This window comes from Chrysoperla carnea, chromosome 1 (assembly GCF_905475395.1).
Source record: "Chrysoperla carnea chromosome 1, inChrCarn1.1, whole genome shotgun sequence".
Classification (NCBI taxonomy): Eukaryota; Metazoa; Arthropoda; class Insecta; order Neuroptera; family Chrysopidae; genus Chrysoperla; species Chrysoperla carnea.
The window spans coordinates 28,175,257-28,190,886 of record NC_058337.1 but is presented as its reverse complement, the minus strand read 5'-3'; the positions used below and the strand labels follow the sequence as shown (position 1 = coordinate 28,190,886).

The 15,630-nt window shown below is 28.2% G+C and overlaps 1 protein-coding gene across 1 annotated transcript in view; it reads right to left on the bottom strand.

Moving 5' to 3' along the window:
* Positions 1–15,630, bottom strand: part of LOC123305448 (dihydroceramide fatty acyl 2-hydroxylase FAH2) — a 65,912-nt gene that overhangs the window by 33,374 nt on the left and 16,908 nt on the right. The window contains exon 2 of the mRNA XM_044887162.1: positions 11,478–11,531. The gene's annotated coding sequence lies outside the window, so the exon portion shown is untranslated. The remainder of the gene's footprint in view (positions 1–11,477; positions 11,532–15,630) is intronic.

The window sequence follows — 15,630 nt, the reverse complement described above, 5'->3', positions numbered from 1 at the left end:
AGATGACCTTAAATTGCATATTGTTCACCATATTTATATTATTTATAGAAAGCTTTAATTTAGCTTTAAAAGAATGTTCAGAGATGGATGATGTACATAGTGAAATGTAAAAGACAAATTTAATTTTTTTCTTAAATATATCTTTATAAATTATAGCTTTGTGTGTGTTATTCTGATGTATGAGTTACATAATTATTGTGAAGTTTCATTCAAATCCATTCAGTAGTTTCTGCGTGAAGCAGAAACAAACAAGACAAAAAAATAAACAAACGGCCTTACTTTCCCATTTATAATATAATAGGAATAGTAGGCATTTGTTTATTTAGAATAAGCTACAGATATAATAGGTATAAAATACATTCCTAATGTAATATGTTTAATTGTCGAATAATTCCTTCCGCCAAACACCAACAAACTACAAGTTCTGCAATAAAATTGTAAATAAATAGTAAAATATTAATTAGCCCAATTAGCATGAAATTCTGTTTGCGAAAATTAACAACTGTTTATGTATATTTACTTATGTATCCTTCTGTATTAACATTCATTTTGAGGAAAGTACTCTCGTTACTTACGGCCATACGTTTGGCCGTAGGAAAAATATTTGATTAGCAAATCACAAAAATAGACATTTGTCGTTGTATAGAAATACACTGTTAACGATTACACTCCAACTTCTATCCCCTGTTTGGATCTTCCCTTTCTCGGAAGAAAATTACTTTTTTTTTTCTAAGCTGCCGAATGTTCTAGAATCAAATTTTGAATTTTGTACGAAAATTTATATATTTTAAATTATTTTCAAATGGAATTGGTCCGAAATAAGGCACTATAGATCAATTTTCTATATCTCTTATTAGTTTCGGTAAAAAGTTCTGGATACTTTCGTACGTACAACTTACTGCTTTTACGTTTTCGAAATCTACGTATATAGAACACAAATAGTTTTAACGTTTTCGGCACGTACATACTCTGAAACGTAAAACCCCGAAATTTGAGGAAGGGATAAATTTTTTACCCTGGCTTGAATACAATAACCTCTATTTAACGGTTTTAAAAAGAAATGGGAAAAGAAGTTAAAAGTTCGAAAATATGATCAACGTATAGATTGACAATCTATCTCTTGCCAAAATATTTTATTATCTGAGAGGTTGATATGAGTGGGATATGCAGTGCTGAACAATTTTTCATATTTGATGCTGGTCTATTATTTTTAATCCATCTTAAAATTTAATATGCTCACATTAATATAGGAGTGGCGAACCACTGGAACGCGAATATTTTGGGTACTCCACCGATCACGATGTTCACTATAAAGTATTTGGTTACGAACGAACGCGCGCTCGTTTGTTTTTGTAGTTACATCGTGGACTACAGTTGGCATTTTGAAACAAATATCACTGATCCGTAAGTCAAAAAAGCGAACTAGAGCAAAAGGAATTAATTACAACTGCAATGAAAGACAGAAATAAATAGTTGACGTCTATGATTAAATATTTTGGCAAAAATTGTCATACAAGCACGGCAAGTTACTCGGCTGTAAATGTCACAGCTTAGCATAGTAAACCTTTTAAAGAGTTTTTGAAAGAAGCCTGGTTAACATGCACGTCCTAATTTTTGATGATTTCGATAGTAAAGTTTAGACAATTCAGAGCTTCAAAGATACTCCTGTATCTAGAAACACAATAAAGAAAAGAATCTTTTAAACTGGCCGGAAATGTAACAGATCAAGAACGATTGACATTAACTTCGCTCCTTTTATATCGACGTCTTCACGGAAGCACTGACGTATTTTTGCTTGATATTGCTTATGAAACGTAATTAATGAAGAATTGAAATGGCACGTTGATACATAAAGATTGGCCACCCCTGCACTAGTATATTTAAGAAACTGTGTTAAATTTGTTATTAATTCCGTTTAATGAACTTGTATTATTTATTTGATGCATTTCAATTAAAATTCTTAAAATGTTTTAAATTTAATTGCGTTCATACATTTAAAAATAGAAACATATTATACAGCTGCATAAACTGCATGCAAAATTATTCAACAAAAAACAAAATTTAGGACGTTCGTTAAATTGAGATTTGTTATGATGCGTATTTCCGTTAGTTGAATTCCAAAGTAAATTTTTCCGCATTTTTGCAAATATTAATTTTGAAATATTTAAATCGTTTAGATTTATTTACAAACTACCACCTTTCTATGCCAAAGGAAAAAATAGAGCAGCTGACATATGCAAGCTCTGATATGAGCACAATTTGAATGATTCGACGTTGATTTTCGAGATAATCTTGGGTTTTTAGGACTTTGTTTACTTATATTATTGAGTATTGAGGTTCTTTTCCAACATAATAAAAATTTTTCTCTTATTACAAAAATTTATTATCAAAACACCTAAACTAACCATCAAAAGCAAGCAGCTTGCTTGTTTTTGATGGGTAGTAGCTAGAACAAAAGTTTAAATGTAAAAAAATGTTCCTTATAAAAAAATAAACAACTTTTGTTTGAAAAGTTTTTTCGTAAACATCACTGTTTACCCGTGAGAGCGCAAATTGTATGGTATGTATTATATGGGAATATCAGTTATATATGTGTGACATGTATGTATGTGTAATGTGACAGAGTAATCAACACTGTCTGTACATGGTATTCCAACAATTAATTCAGTCAATTTTAGTTTAATTTTAGTTTTGAAAATATCTATTTTAGATGAAGTAGAAAATGTTCAACAGTAAATTTTCCAAGCATTCATTATATTGGAAACATGCGATGAAATTAATAAATGACTTTGAATAAGGCAGCTTAATTTTTTTAAATTGACAAATTGATGATAATTAAATGACTTTCAAATTTTTTAAATAAATTTTATGATTTAATTTGTTATCAAATTAAATATTCAATCACATTAAACTTGAATTTATCGATAAAAGTAATTTATTTGAAAAAAAAAAGCAATTTAAATAATTATCTTAAACATTAATCGCTACTGATAACTAATATAACAAATAATTGTAATTGAAATGTAATTTTGGAAATTTCTAGGTATGAGTAAATTGCAGCGTATTATACAGTAAAGATTTGTAAGCATGGATCAAAAGTCTCAATTGGTTCTAGTGGTTTTGTTGATTTTATCCGGTTAAATTAAATAAAAAAATATGAGTGAAGGTACAAAAATTTGCACTCGGCTGAAATTCGGTAGGATTGTTCGAAACACCAGCATAAACGAATTCCTCATCGATCCGAGACTGGGAAAAAAATTTACAAGGGTCAAGGTCAGCAAAACGGTAGGTTTTATCATAAAATTAGTTCGGAATAGAGAATATTCATGAAATTTAAATTTGGATCAAATATTTTTCTTCCGTAACTTTAATGACTGGACATTTCGACTAAACCATTATTTTAGTATATCTTTAATATTAATATCTTTTTAATTACTTAAAATTAATAAACAAAAGTACGAATTCAGTGAGAGCACTTAAAAATTTCTAAAACGGAAATTCAAATTTTTATACGGACGTGACATCATAGTACGGGCTTGTCAAATTTGTTGACATACTGTATGATATTAATTACTTACATTTTATATGGTATTTATTAGAAAACTTAATAATAACGAGTGTAAATTCTGTGTTGTAAATTCATTTTTTTAAAGTGTAAATTATACATTGAACTGTCACCAATTGACAGATCACGTACTTATACGTCATCAACAGAGAGCACCAAAAAAACTGCGTTTAAATATCTCAAAATTATAATGTATTTTAAATATTTTTTTACACTTAAATACAGCATTTCTAAGAAGTATTTATATTTTTTACTTTGTTATTACGGTGTAAACAATGAATTAAAAATAAATAAAAAAATACATGCATATTCCTTATTGTAGATCAGATACTTAAATTTATAAAATGTCACAATACTTTTTTCCTAAGAGCCACCGTTTCTCAGATATAACGATTCAAAAAATTGGAAGAGTTGCAATCGTCATAACATGTATAAGTACATTTTTTACTTTTGTTCTATCTATAACGGGTTACAAGATGAGTCCTAAAAACTCTAGACCATCTTTGGCAGTACAAAAATGGTGTGAACTTTAAAATAACACCTCTTAATGGAAAACCTTATACTTCTTACATGAAAACTTTAGTAACATTTGTTGAGACTTTTGTGGTTTGTTGTAAAAGACTTTATTTCCGTGTAAATTAGAAATAGATATGCTAGATTCAAGATAAATATTTTACATAATGTTTCATCTGGTGTAATTAATTTTTACATCCATGTACATTTAACTATGTTCAAAAACAAAGTCATTAATCTTGGAAAATTATCACAATAAACAGTAGGGGAGACCGGGTTTTAAAATTTTTTTATTTTTATTTTGAGTAGAATTTTCGAAGCCAAAAAAGGTTTACGTCGTTTCAGACATCACATATCTCGTTAAAATCTTGAAAAAGTTTATTAGGATAATATTCTTCACTGGGAAGAAAATTTAAATTGAGTATCTTAAAAAATTTGCACGTCATCTGAACCCGATGTTGGTTGTCACAGCACTCCGTGTAAGTTGTCACTAGTAAAAACAATAGGTTCATGAATCAAAAGTGTGCCTAGCTTCAAATAAAAAATATTTCTAGAATAAAATTCTAATTTAATTTTTTCTTCATCTTTAGTACATTGTCTGCTACGTACATTATCAATCTAATTGATTTGATATTCTGTTTCATTGCATAACAACTAGCATTACTTGTAGGAAAAATGTTCTCGTTCTATCTTTCTTTTGCATATCGGAGGTATACATTATGGTTTTTAGCATTATGGTTGCAAAGACCAGTTTTATTGTAGAAGCAACTAGCTCCAAAAAGATCAGATCAGAAGTGAAATCAATAAAAGAAAAAATCCAGAAGCAATTTTTAATCCTTAAAATAATAAGTAAAATAGTTATTAGGAGCCATCCATAAATTACGTCAGACCAATTTTACGATTTTTGAACTCCCCCGCACCCCCTTGGTACACATGGTCACATTTTTGGAGTCCCTCCTCCTTCCTCCTTGGCATTTTATAATTTAATAGAAATAATTAGAAATTTTTTTGATTTTACATATAAATTTTGCGTTTATATATTTTAATTCAAACATTTGACGTCACAAAGCTTTTAAGCGCCCCCCTTGTCACACAATGTGACATTTCGTTGACCCCCCTCACTTAACGTGTGACGTAATTAATGGATGAACATCAAGTTAAAATTTAGATGACTTAGATTGTTTTAAGTGAATATTCCCTATACTTAAAGAATATGAATCTTTATTTCAGCAATTTAAGGTAAATATCCATCGAGAAAATTAATAAAATCCAAAATGATTTATGAGGTTTTAATTTAATTTTTAAATTTATCCTATATTTAATACAGTAGAATCTCGATAACTTAAACCTCGGTAACATAAAAACTTCTGTTACTTCAAAAAATACTATGTTCCCTTCCCATCAGAGCCCAAAACCTTTATAACTTAAAATACGCAACCTCTATAACTTAAATAAATAATCTCTGTATAGGCCCTCAGTAACTACATAGAAACATGTACATACCTCTATATTAACTAGGGTACATAGAAACATGTACATACCTCTATATTAACCTTTACCTAACATAGACACTTGACATAGACTTAAAACCTCTATAACTTAAAATATTTTGTGTTTCCCTTGGACTTTAACTTATCGAGATTCTACTGTATTATGTAAAATTTTCTAGTAAAAGAAAATAAAGTACAATAAAATGGGTACATAGAGGTCGTTGGGTGCTTAACACCATGTTTAATAAATAAATTTATTTTATAATAAACAAATAATCCCCACAAACCACATAAACCGAATACTATTTCTGTATATATTTCTTTCATTTGATTTAATAATTAATACTTACATTATTAAAAAGACTCTTTTAATTATTAAAAACAACTTCATATTTGGAATGTAAAATGTTGACAGGTTATGTCTCCCCCTTTTTTGCTTCTAGTTTGAGGGAGCTGAAAAGTAGATACATAAGTTTTAATTAGAATGAAGAAAAATTCGGAGATTCCGTTAAAATACCGAAAATACGTTTTCTATTTATAAAAAAGAGTCAATTTTAATGAAATTTCTCTTTAATGATTATTTTATTTATTAAAATAGCGACTACTTTGTCAATATTACTACGTTTACAGAATGTAATCCATGATAGTATCTGACATTGGCGTGATAGGCGTGAGGATAGCAAGTGGTAAATGGATCGAAATAAATACCTAATTTTTTAAAGAAATATTGATTTTTTTCCTGTTTTAGAAACACAAGCAGGAAAGAAGAAAAATATATATTTCAATATATATATATAGGAAAATATATTTAACTATATATGATCCACGTGATTCTTTCGAAAGTTTCGGTGATTTTAATGAAAACTTAAATTGTTTTTTGTCCATCCGAGGAAGAATTGAGAAAATAAGGCATTCGATCAATCTTCACCTTACGTTCTGTTTTGGATTTTGGAATTTAGATATATTTTTTACACTACACTGATAAATTTTAATTTTTCAACAAGTTCTTCGAACCGAGCCTATTAAGTGAAAGATACCACAGAACAAGATAATTAAATTATTAGCTTATCAAACCAAAAGAGTTGACCTAATAAAATAGGCTTTTCTCGATTAAGAATAGGGCATATAAAAATTACCCACCGACATATACTTACAAAGAAACCCTCCAGCAGTGTGTAGTTTCTGCCTGACAATTAGTCGAGCATATGCTGATAGCTTGCCCAAAACATGAAATATATCGCAAGTAGGTACTACGGCATTATTGGACAATTGAACGAGATACTCGGAGACGACCCCTCTAAAATTAAACGTTTAGAAAAGTTTCTAATAAAAACTAAGATGCTTAAACAAGTTATAACTACCATTGGCGGATCTAGGAAGAACCAAGAATGGACATTGCCCAACCATGCAGTACATTACCCATTCTAGAAGAATCGAAAGTTTAGAAATTATAGTTTTCATTTGTATCCGATAGAAGCGAAGCGTGTAGTATCGATCGTAAGAAATCGATTTATCTGATCTTCTGCTCACCTTAGGAAAAATTTCTAGTTACAGTTACTGCTCTAAATTTTTCTTTTTTCGATGTTCAATTTTGACGTTTTTTCCGGATGAAAAAAAATATAATAATTTATTTTACACAGTACATAAGTAATAATTTAATAAAATTTTTGTCGATAGATTGATTCTTTGATATTATTCATTAAATATTTAAAGTCAAATCAATTTATGTACAAATATAACATAAAATTGAAATCAATAATAATTTTTTTTAATAATAGATATAGATAAAAAAAATAATATAATGACATAACTCCAATACCATCAAATAATAACAACAGGGAACCAATCGTTCATGTAGAAAGGTATGTCACACTCCATCGAGTTATTAATGTTGAATGATATCAACTCACTTTACTAATGGGGCACAGACGGGTGCATCCGTCGGGAAAAACATTTCTGTTTTTATCTTTTTCCATTTTTTATTAGATATTCTCATTCAAAAGTTTAATTTTTTTAATCAATTTTCTTTTTGGCGTTTGTCTAAGTCAATTTGTTTTGCAGTATGGGCCTGACGCCCATTTTGCGAATGTTATATTATTCCCTCAATGATCAAATCAATAAGGCGTTCACTATGATACTGGCGTAGTGATACCCACAAAAATTTTTTACCCTGTAGAAACGATCTTCACAGCCGTCCACGATACCACAAATATTACAATATATTTACGGTTTCTTATTGATATTTAATTATCTTTTCTAGAATCTATAAAGGTAGTACAAGCGTCAAGGCAAGTTTTGATTTGTAGTTGAAATTATTTGTACCTTATTTTCAACTTTGATGATCGATTTTGTTATAATTGAATGAATGGATGCAAAAAATAAGAATAAAATTTTCCGATATCTGCCTTGGTTTTCGAAATATCGAAAGCTAAATAATTAAACAAAATTTCTAATTTTCGATATTTTATTCTTACTTTTCGCCTTATATTGTAACATAATTCAACATCAAACTTGAAAATAATTTTTTTTTTAATTTGTGTCCCCAACTACCGTGCCCATCTTTAATTAGTTGGGCAAAACGTTTTTTTTTTTTTTCAATAATTTATAAAGGTGATTGTTTCCCTACAGTATTGTAAAAAAGTTTTGGTTTATTGCACAGAACATACATATAAACCAAATATTTGCTTTGTAGTCAAATAAAGTGTTATTTTTAGCTTTACAATACCACGCAACTACAAAAATATCTAATATATTGTGTGCAAGTGCTGCTTATAAATTTGATAATATAGATATCGCTCTTGAATAATCAATACTCTAACTATAGTCGTCTCTGCTCATCAAATGATGGATCTTCGATGAACTCATATTAAATTAAAATTTTGCTTGATATCATCGGCAACCTTATATTTTTATGGTATTATTGTACATTATAAGATTGTATAAATATTTTAGATAGTTCCTTATCACACTCTCTAAATTTATTGATATAGAAATATCCAATTGAAAAGGATAACCTATATGATTTCATTTAGATCATTTCTTCAGCCAACTTTGATTGATAAATTAATAATAAAAAGCCCGATGACCTAGGAATTTTTTGTGATTTTTGGAAACTTTGTTAATCAAAAAATGTTCAAAAAATATATTTATAAAGTTTTATTGAAATCCCTAGTAATATTCAATCCTTGCATATCTCCTTAAGGTTTTAACTTTAATTTAAATATGTTTTTTTTTAAATTTCCACCGGCTTGTTTTGGAGAAATCTATGAAAACATATCATTCATCTACCGTTTTTCCACGAGACCAACGTTAAATATACCTTTTTTTGAAGTCATGTATTTATTTAAATGATCGGACAACCCCCTTTAAAATTTTCATAATTGATTTAGACTTAGGCTAATTTCATATTTTAAAAAAATCAACACTTTTATCCAAAATTGCTCTGGCGCTTGTACATAAATTAACAGTTTCATCAGTAAGTATAAGTACCATACATGCATTTGACCTCTATATTATTTCATAAACTCAATGGACACAAACCAAATATGTCAAGGGTAAAATAATACATATTAACACACAATGTATAATTTTATTAATAACAAACAATAAAATGCTACTGTACTTGTATACAGTACCTACAACGCTTCTCTATTATTCATGTTTTCAATTTTATGTAATGTATAATTAGAATTCAAAGTTTTCTATCATATCGCTCCTATGTATAATTCATTCATTCATTTTATAAAGCAATATTGTAATTAGTTTGATAGTTTTAAAGTTTTAAAATAGTTAAAGACTTTTAGTGTCACAATCTTAGGCTTTCACCTCTTTTGCAAATATTTCTGAAATTAATTGAAATAGAAAATAATAATTGCATTACCGACTTAGAGAACGTAAAGTTTTCTATAAAAAAGAGAAAGTACTGTATGTTGTTTAACCTTTCGTCCATCGTGTGATCAAGCCTGGCGCCGCAATCAAAAGTTTTTTTTTAAAATCTCTATATATTATAAATACGAAAGTAAGCATGTTGTTTGTTTGTTTATTTGTTTGTTACCCTTTCACGCTAAAACTAGCGAATGGTTTTTAATGAAACTGTACATCAATATACCTCATACTCCAGAATAACCCATGAGATATAATTTATAAAGATATATTAATTAAAAAAAATAAAAATTAATTTAATTTGACATTACCATAAATTGCAGATTTCTATAAAAGTAGGCATTTAACATTACCATAAATTACAGATTTCTGTAAAAATAGTCAATATTAAATATTTCACGGCCATCTTTTCTGTTATGCTCCATGAATATTTACGACTATTATGCATTTTTATTTATTACAAAAATAGAAAACCATACATATATTTTATCTATGTAAAACAATCCTTACCATTATTTCGAGTGTTGGGATAAGCGAGAGCAATCTTTGTCAATTTTTACTTTTAAACCTAGAGAAGCGGGTGAGTATCACTCTAGTTATGAAATAACTATGAACGCCAGAAATTCACAATAAATATAATATATATTTTAAAGATTCTAAGTATTCATTAATTAAAATAAGTTTTACATGAAAAAATTATTAGGGGATAAACTAATCCTTAGCACGCTATACAAATTTCAACTTGATGTCTCATTTGGTTTTTGAGTTGTCGTGTCCAAAGATAGACGGACGGGCGGGCACCAGAAAGGAACTAATTACGTGATTTTATGAACACCTATACCAAAAATTTGTTAGTAGCATCAATATTTTTAAACGTTACAAACATGGGACTAAAGACAATATACCTTGATATATTTTGCATATATACAGGTATAAATATATCGAATGCGTACACACAGACATCATTCTAAAAATGGTGTTATTTGGTGTAATTTCCCTGACTATGAAACGTAATGCTCTGTTGGAAATTTCTATTAAAATTTGGGGATCCGTCACTAGAATTTTTGTCTGGGAAGTTAAAAATCTTCTTGTCCGACACTTTGAAAAATTGCAATTTTAAGCCAACGCGGTATTATTGAATCTGAAAACTTAATAATACACTAGATAGCTTTCATAATAGTGAGATATCTTTAGTATGATGGGTTCTGAATTTAATCATACCCGTTGTTCATCCTCTTCTATACTTTATATATACTTATAAACTCTATGGTCAATACTTATTTCGTAAACAGATATTGTGGATTAAATTACCGTGTCTAATAATAAATAAATCGAATATTCACTTTTATGTTATTATTATAACTGATGACAGTAAATCAATTTTCTAAAACTACATATACTTAGATATAATAATACATTCTAGGAAATCAAATAAGAAAACTTTTATTTCAATACTCGAAATATATTTACTTGAATATAAGTGACAAAATTAAATTTTTCAAATGATTTTCAATGTTCTTCATTCGTCTTAAATCATAACATTTAAAAAATAATTTCTTTAAAGGTTAATTATTTGACCGCGGAACATAGACATATTTTTTGTAAAATTTATACTTTTGCCTAAATTTTTTTTAAATAATTCAGCTCTAATTAAATACGTTTTAACCAGTAAAAACAAAAATTTAGATTTCTATTATCACAAAATTAATCACAATATTTCTGAACCACAAAATTCTTCTTAGGGTATTTGTTTCCCAAATCACTTATTCAAATCAGCAATCATTTTTGAATTGTTTTTTACGAATAATGATACAAAACAAATTTATATTAAATTAAAATAACACAATATAGGTAATATTTTATTGATCCATTTTAATAAAAAACCATCTAATAATTGTCATAATAATTTTTAGACTTTAAACCAAACATTGCTCTCATGCTCATACATCCATAAGTTAAATGCAGTTAAAAAAAATATCACTGATTTGTTTTTAGATCTAAATAAAAAAACTTAATGAAACACTTACATTCGTATATTGGAATTTCGATTGCTTTAAAATCACAATCTGCCACTAAATTGCCTATAACAAAAAAGAAATCAATTTTAAAATTAAAATTTCAACGTAAAATTAACAACAAATTCAATTTTCAAATTATTATTTCTTGTTTAAATTTTTTAATCTATTTTAACAAAATTTTAAATAAAAATTTGTTTATAAAATTCCCGTTTATATTAAAATAAATTGATGCAAAATATAAATTCGGAATTTTAAAAAGACATATTTTAGGTATTTATTAATGATTTTAATTAGTCAATACAAAATTAACGAATACTAGTTTTAGACTTTAGACATACAAATTTTGGCATTTCTCTAACCAAAAGCCAATGTAACAAACTTCGTCGTGTGTGATATAAAGGTCGAGGCGAGGTCGAGGCTTATTATTTTCAAACCTAAATTCTTAAAAAATAGAATAAAAACCATGTGTGGGAAAAGATCCATGTGAATCCGAAATTTTTCTACTAATTAACACCAATTTATCCTAATTTATGATAAAGCGATAAAAATTGTGTAAAATTTAATAAAATGTGATACTGAAACTAAGATATATGCATATATGTAATTTGTGAAAAAATTTTCTGAAATTTTCTTAGGTAAAGTACGATTTTCCCATATTTTTCCTATATTACCGACGTTAAGATAGATTAATATTTATAAAAATATTTTTTGCTTGGTGTTGGGTCAAGGAATTGTATTAACTATTACCTATTTTCAGTAATTGACACGTATTCCTTCCGGGGTCTGTAATTTTGGTTTCATAATGCTGCTATACTTTTTTTGGTGGCTAATGCTAATAAAATGAATACATTTTTTTGCTGTTTATGCATGGTGCATTTTTCTTGTGTAAAGTTAGCTTGAAAAATAGATTTCTTCCCAATGATCTACCCGTCTGTCTATCAATTCTATTCTAGCCAAGAGATTTTTTATCATAATTTGTGTAAAAATTTTGCAAAAATCAAAACTGAACCAAAGTTTTTTTAAATCACAAAGTTCAAAAATTTTAAAAAAAATATATTTAGCTTAAAATTGGTCTTTACATTGTAAATTCTTACTTTCTTTTACTTTTTGAAGTTTTTATAAATATCAGTCCGAAATATTTATTGAAAATGAACGTTAATAAATAGCTACAATCCTCACTAATTATTTCGTTTAGGAAAACAAATCGAGCTTTAAATCTTTGATTGTTTTGAAGCAATTCATTCACGCTTAACTTTTAGAATAATAAATTATGATAAACTTAAAATGTTTTTTTATAAATTATGCAATTAAAATATTAATTTCAATTTATGATTTATTTTATATCTTGACTTCAAATTAACTATTAACTTATCTATCAAGTCCAAAATACATGGTGTTCTAAAATTCAGGGCCTCCTATTATTTAATAGCTTAACCCAATGCTGGATTTACCTCTGACGGGGCGCCAAGCAACCTCAGGTTTTTGGGGCCCTCATTGTAAAATAACCCCCCCCCCCCCCGATATTTCAAAATAATGAATAACTAGTTAATTTTGCATAATCAATATATTTTACAGTTAACTTATAATTTACTATCTAAATTACAAATTTTTTCTACTTTCTCAGTCGCAAATTGATGAATGACATCATCAAAGTCAAGTTTTTCAAGCTTGTCTTTTCGATAAACAGTAAGACTAAATCACTAACTTTTTCTTGACACATCGATGAGCGTAAATAATTTTTGACGCGTTTTAATGCGCTGAACGATCTCTCCCCTGTACTATTAGCCATCGGTTTTTTTTTTCAAATTTTCGAATGTGTTTTCAAAATTTTCCATTTTTTGGAGCCCCTGTCCAAGCGGGGCCACAAGCAATTGCTTCCTTTGCTTCCCGGTAAATCCGCCACTGGCTTAACCTGAATATGGATAAAAAAATTGTTGGAATTATACGGCAATGGGGAAAGCATCCCAAATAAGAAGGAAACGTAGAAGTTTAGTAACAAAATCTGATAAAAACACTTACTAACAAATTAATATGTAAAATATTTAAAGTATGGATGTGTTTCTTTCATAGCTAAACTGATAACTCTATTACGTGAAATAGTTTTTTTTTTATAGATAGTAATGTAGTGATGTAAATACGCTCTGATTGGTGTTTGCATTCACGTGCTTATTGGTATCAATTATACTATTTTTAATTGATTTTACTTAATTGAATATGATTAATTATATGAATAGATTCTGATTTTAGACAAAGAAACGAAGAAATAAAGCTTGAAAAATTTGAGCAGAAAGTCGGATTTGAATGCGGTTTTCGGCATTCGATTCGTTAGAGCGTTAGAAAATTTTGTTGACCTAATTTGATTTATAAAAAATTAAAAATATGCAATTATTATAATTAATATGCTTTTTATATTTGCATTTTAAATTGAACGAAAATATTAAATTCGCAATTCGTTTATTGGTCTCAGAGATACCTGGTGCCACGGGTAAACGGTATCCCGTCGTCTCTCCTGGAGTTTTCGGGAAATTCGTTATTTAATCGGTCGAAACTCGTTATTGGGGCCGCTGAACACGAATATCGCGACAGAATTTGTTTCAGAGGTACCTGGTGCTCAGGTTGAACGGTAGCAACTCAACTAACTTGATATTAAAACAGTACGAAGTCATCAAAATATAAAATAAGAAACGTTCAAGATAACAGAAATGAAATAGATAAAAAAAAACTGTAACGTTTCAGGCAAAAATTGTGCAGGCTGCAAGAGTTTCAAAGAGAAAGAGATAACTTATACTGAATCAAAATGCATAGAGAAAGCGAGCGATAATATGGAAATTTATAATTAAGAAGTGTAAATACGTAGTAATATCATAAATTCACGGTGACAAAAAGAATACCATTTACCCTGGTCGCCAGGCTCCTCGGAGACCGATTCTGTCACAATTTTCGTGTTCAGTGACCCCAAAAGCCCCCGAGTAACGAGTTTGGACGATTATAAAATGAATTTCCCGAAAACTCCAGGAGACGGTGAGGATACCGTTCACATTGGGCACCAGGTATCTCTGAGATCAATTCTGTCGCGAAATTCGTGTTTAGTGGCTCCAAAAACTCCTGTGTAACAAGTTTGAAATTATTTTCATCACTATTAACTGAATTGTGAATTTAATGTTAACGGTCAATTTAAAATGCAATTATAAAATGTATATTAATTATACTAATTGAAAATTTTTAATTTCTTATCAAATTAGAGCACAAAACTTCCTGACGTTATAACAAATCGAACTTTACTGCTCACATTTTTCGATCTTTGATCATTTTTAGTGCTTCGTTTCTTCGCGTCTATGTATAAATTACCAGTAATTGTTTGGACATAACTTTATGTGGATTTGCGATTAGTGTAATGAACCCTTTGTATTATAGTTATTTAAAATTTAACTTAAAATAAAATTAAAGCTTAAGTTTCCAATACAAAATAAAATTAGCAAATTAAATTAAAAAAATTTTTTCATAAATTAATTTTTTTTTAATGAAATGTTTTACATGAAAATTATCCAGAAACACAGTTTATTACTTTCGTTTAATGAAATAATTATGTAGATTTAATTCGACTTAAATTTTTTGTAGACAAGCCCATATTTCTTATCATAATTAGTATGCATAAATTAAGGTATGTATGTTATTTTTTGTATGAGTGACTATAATCCAAACAAACACAACCCTTCCCACGGTGGTAGGTACTTCATAAAATATTAAAAAAATAACTAAATTATGTGTTTGTTGTTTTTACTTTCTTAGGTTTCAGTTCCATAAACATTAAAACTATAATTATAATCGATTACCATATTTTAAGGAAAGTGTTTATTTACACGTTAAAGTTTTATATATATTTTTTTAACGATGATGTTGCAATTAAAAATTATGAAAATTGATTGAAGTAAGTAGGAACTAATTCACCAGCAACGATTTTTCTTCTTGGTATTATAAATTGTAGATATCGAAAGTCAAATTTCGAGAAAATTGTCGAGTGTCTAAAAGAAAAAAATGGGTTTCCGCTTTTTATATTAATAATGAAAATTTAAGATCTCATAAAAAATTTTGATTGAAAATTAAGAATGTAAAGCACTCGACGGAAAACAAAAAACGTACATTTTTGCATCGAATGACAAAA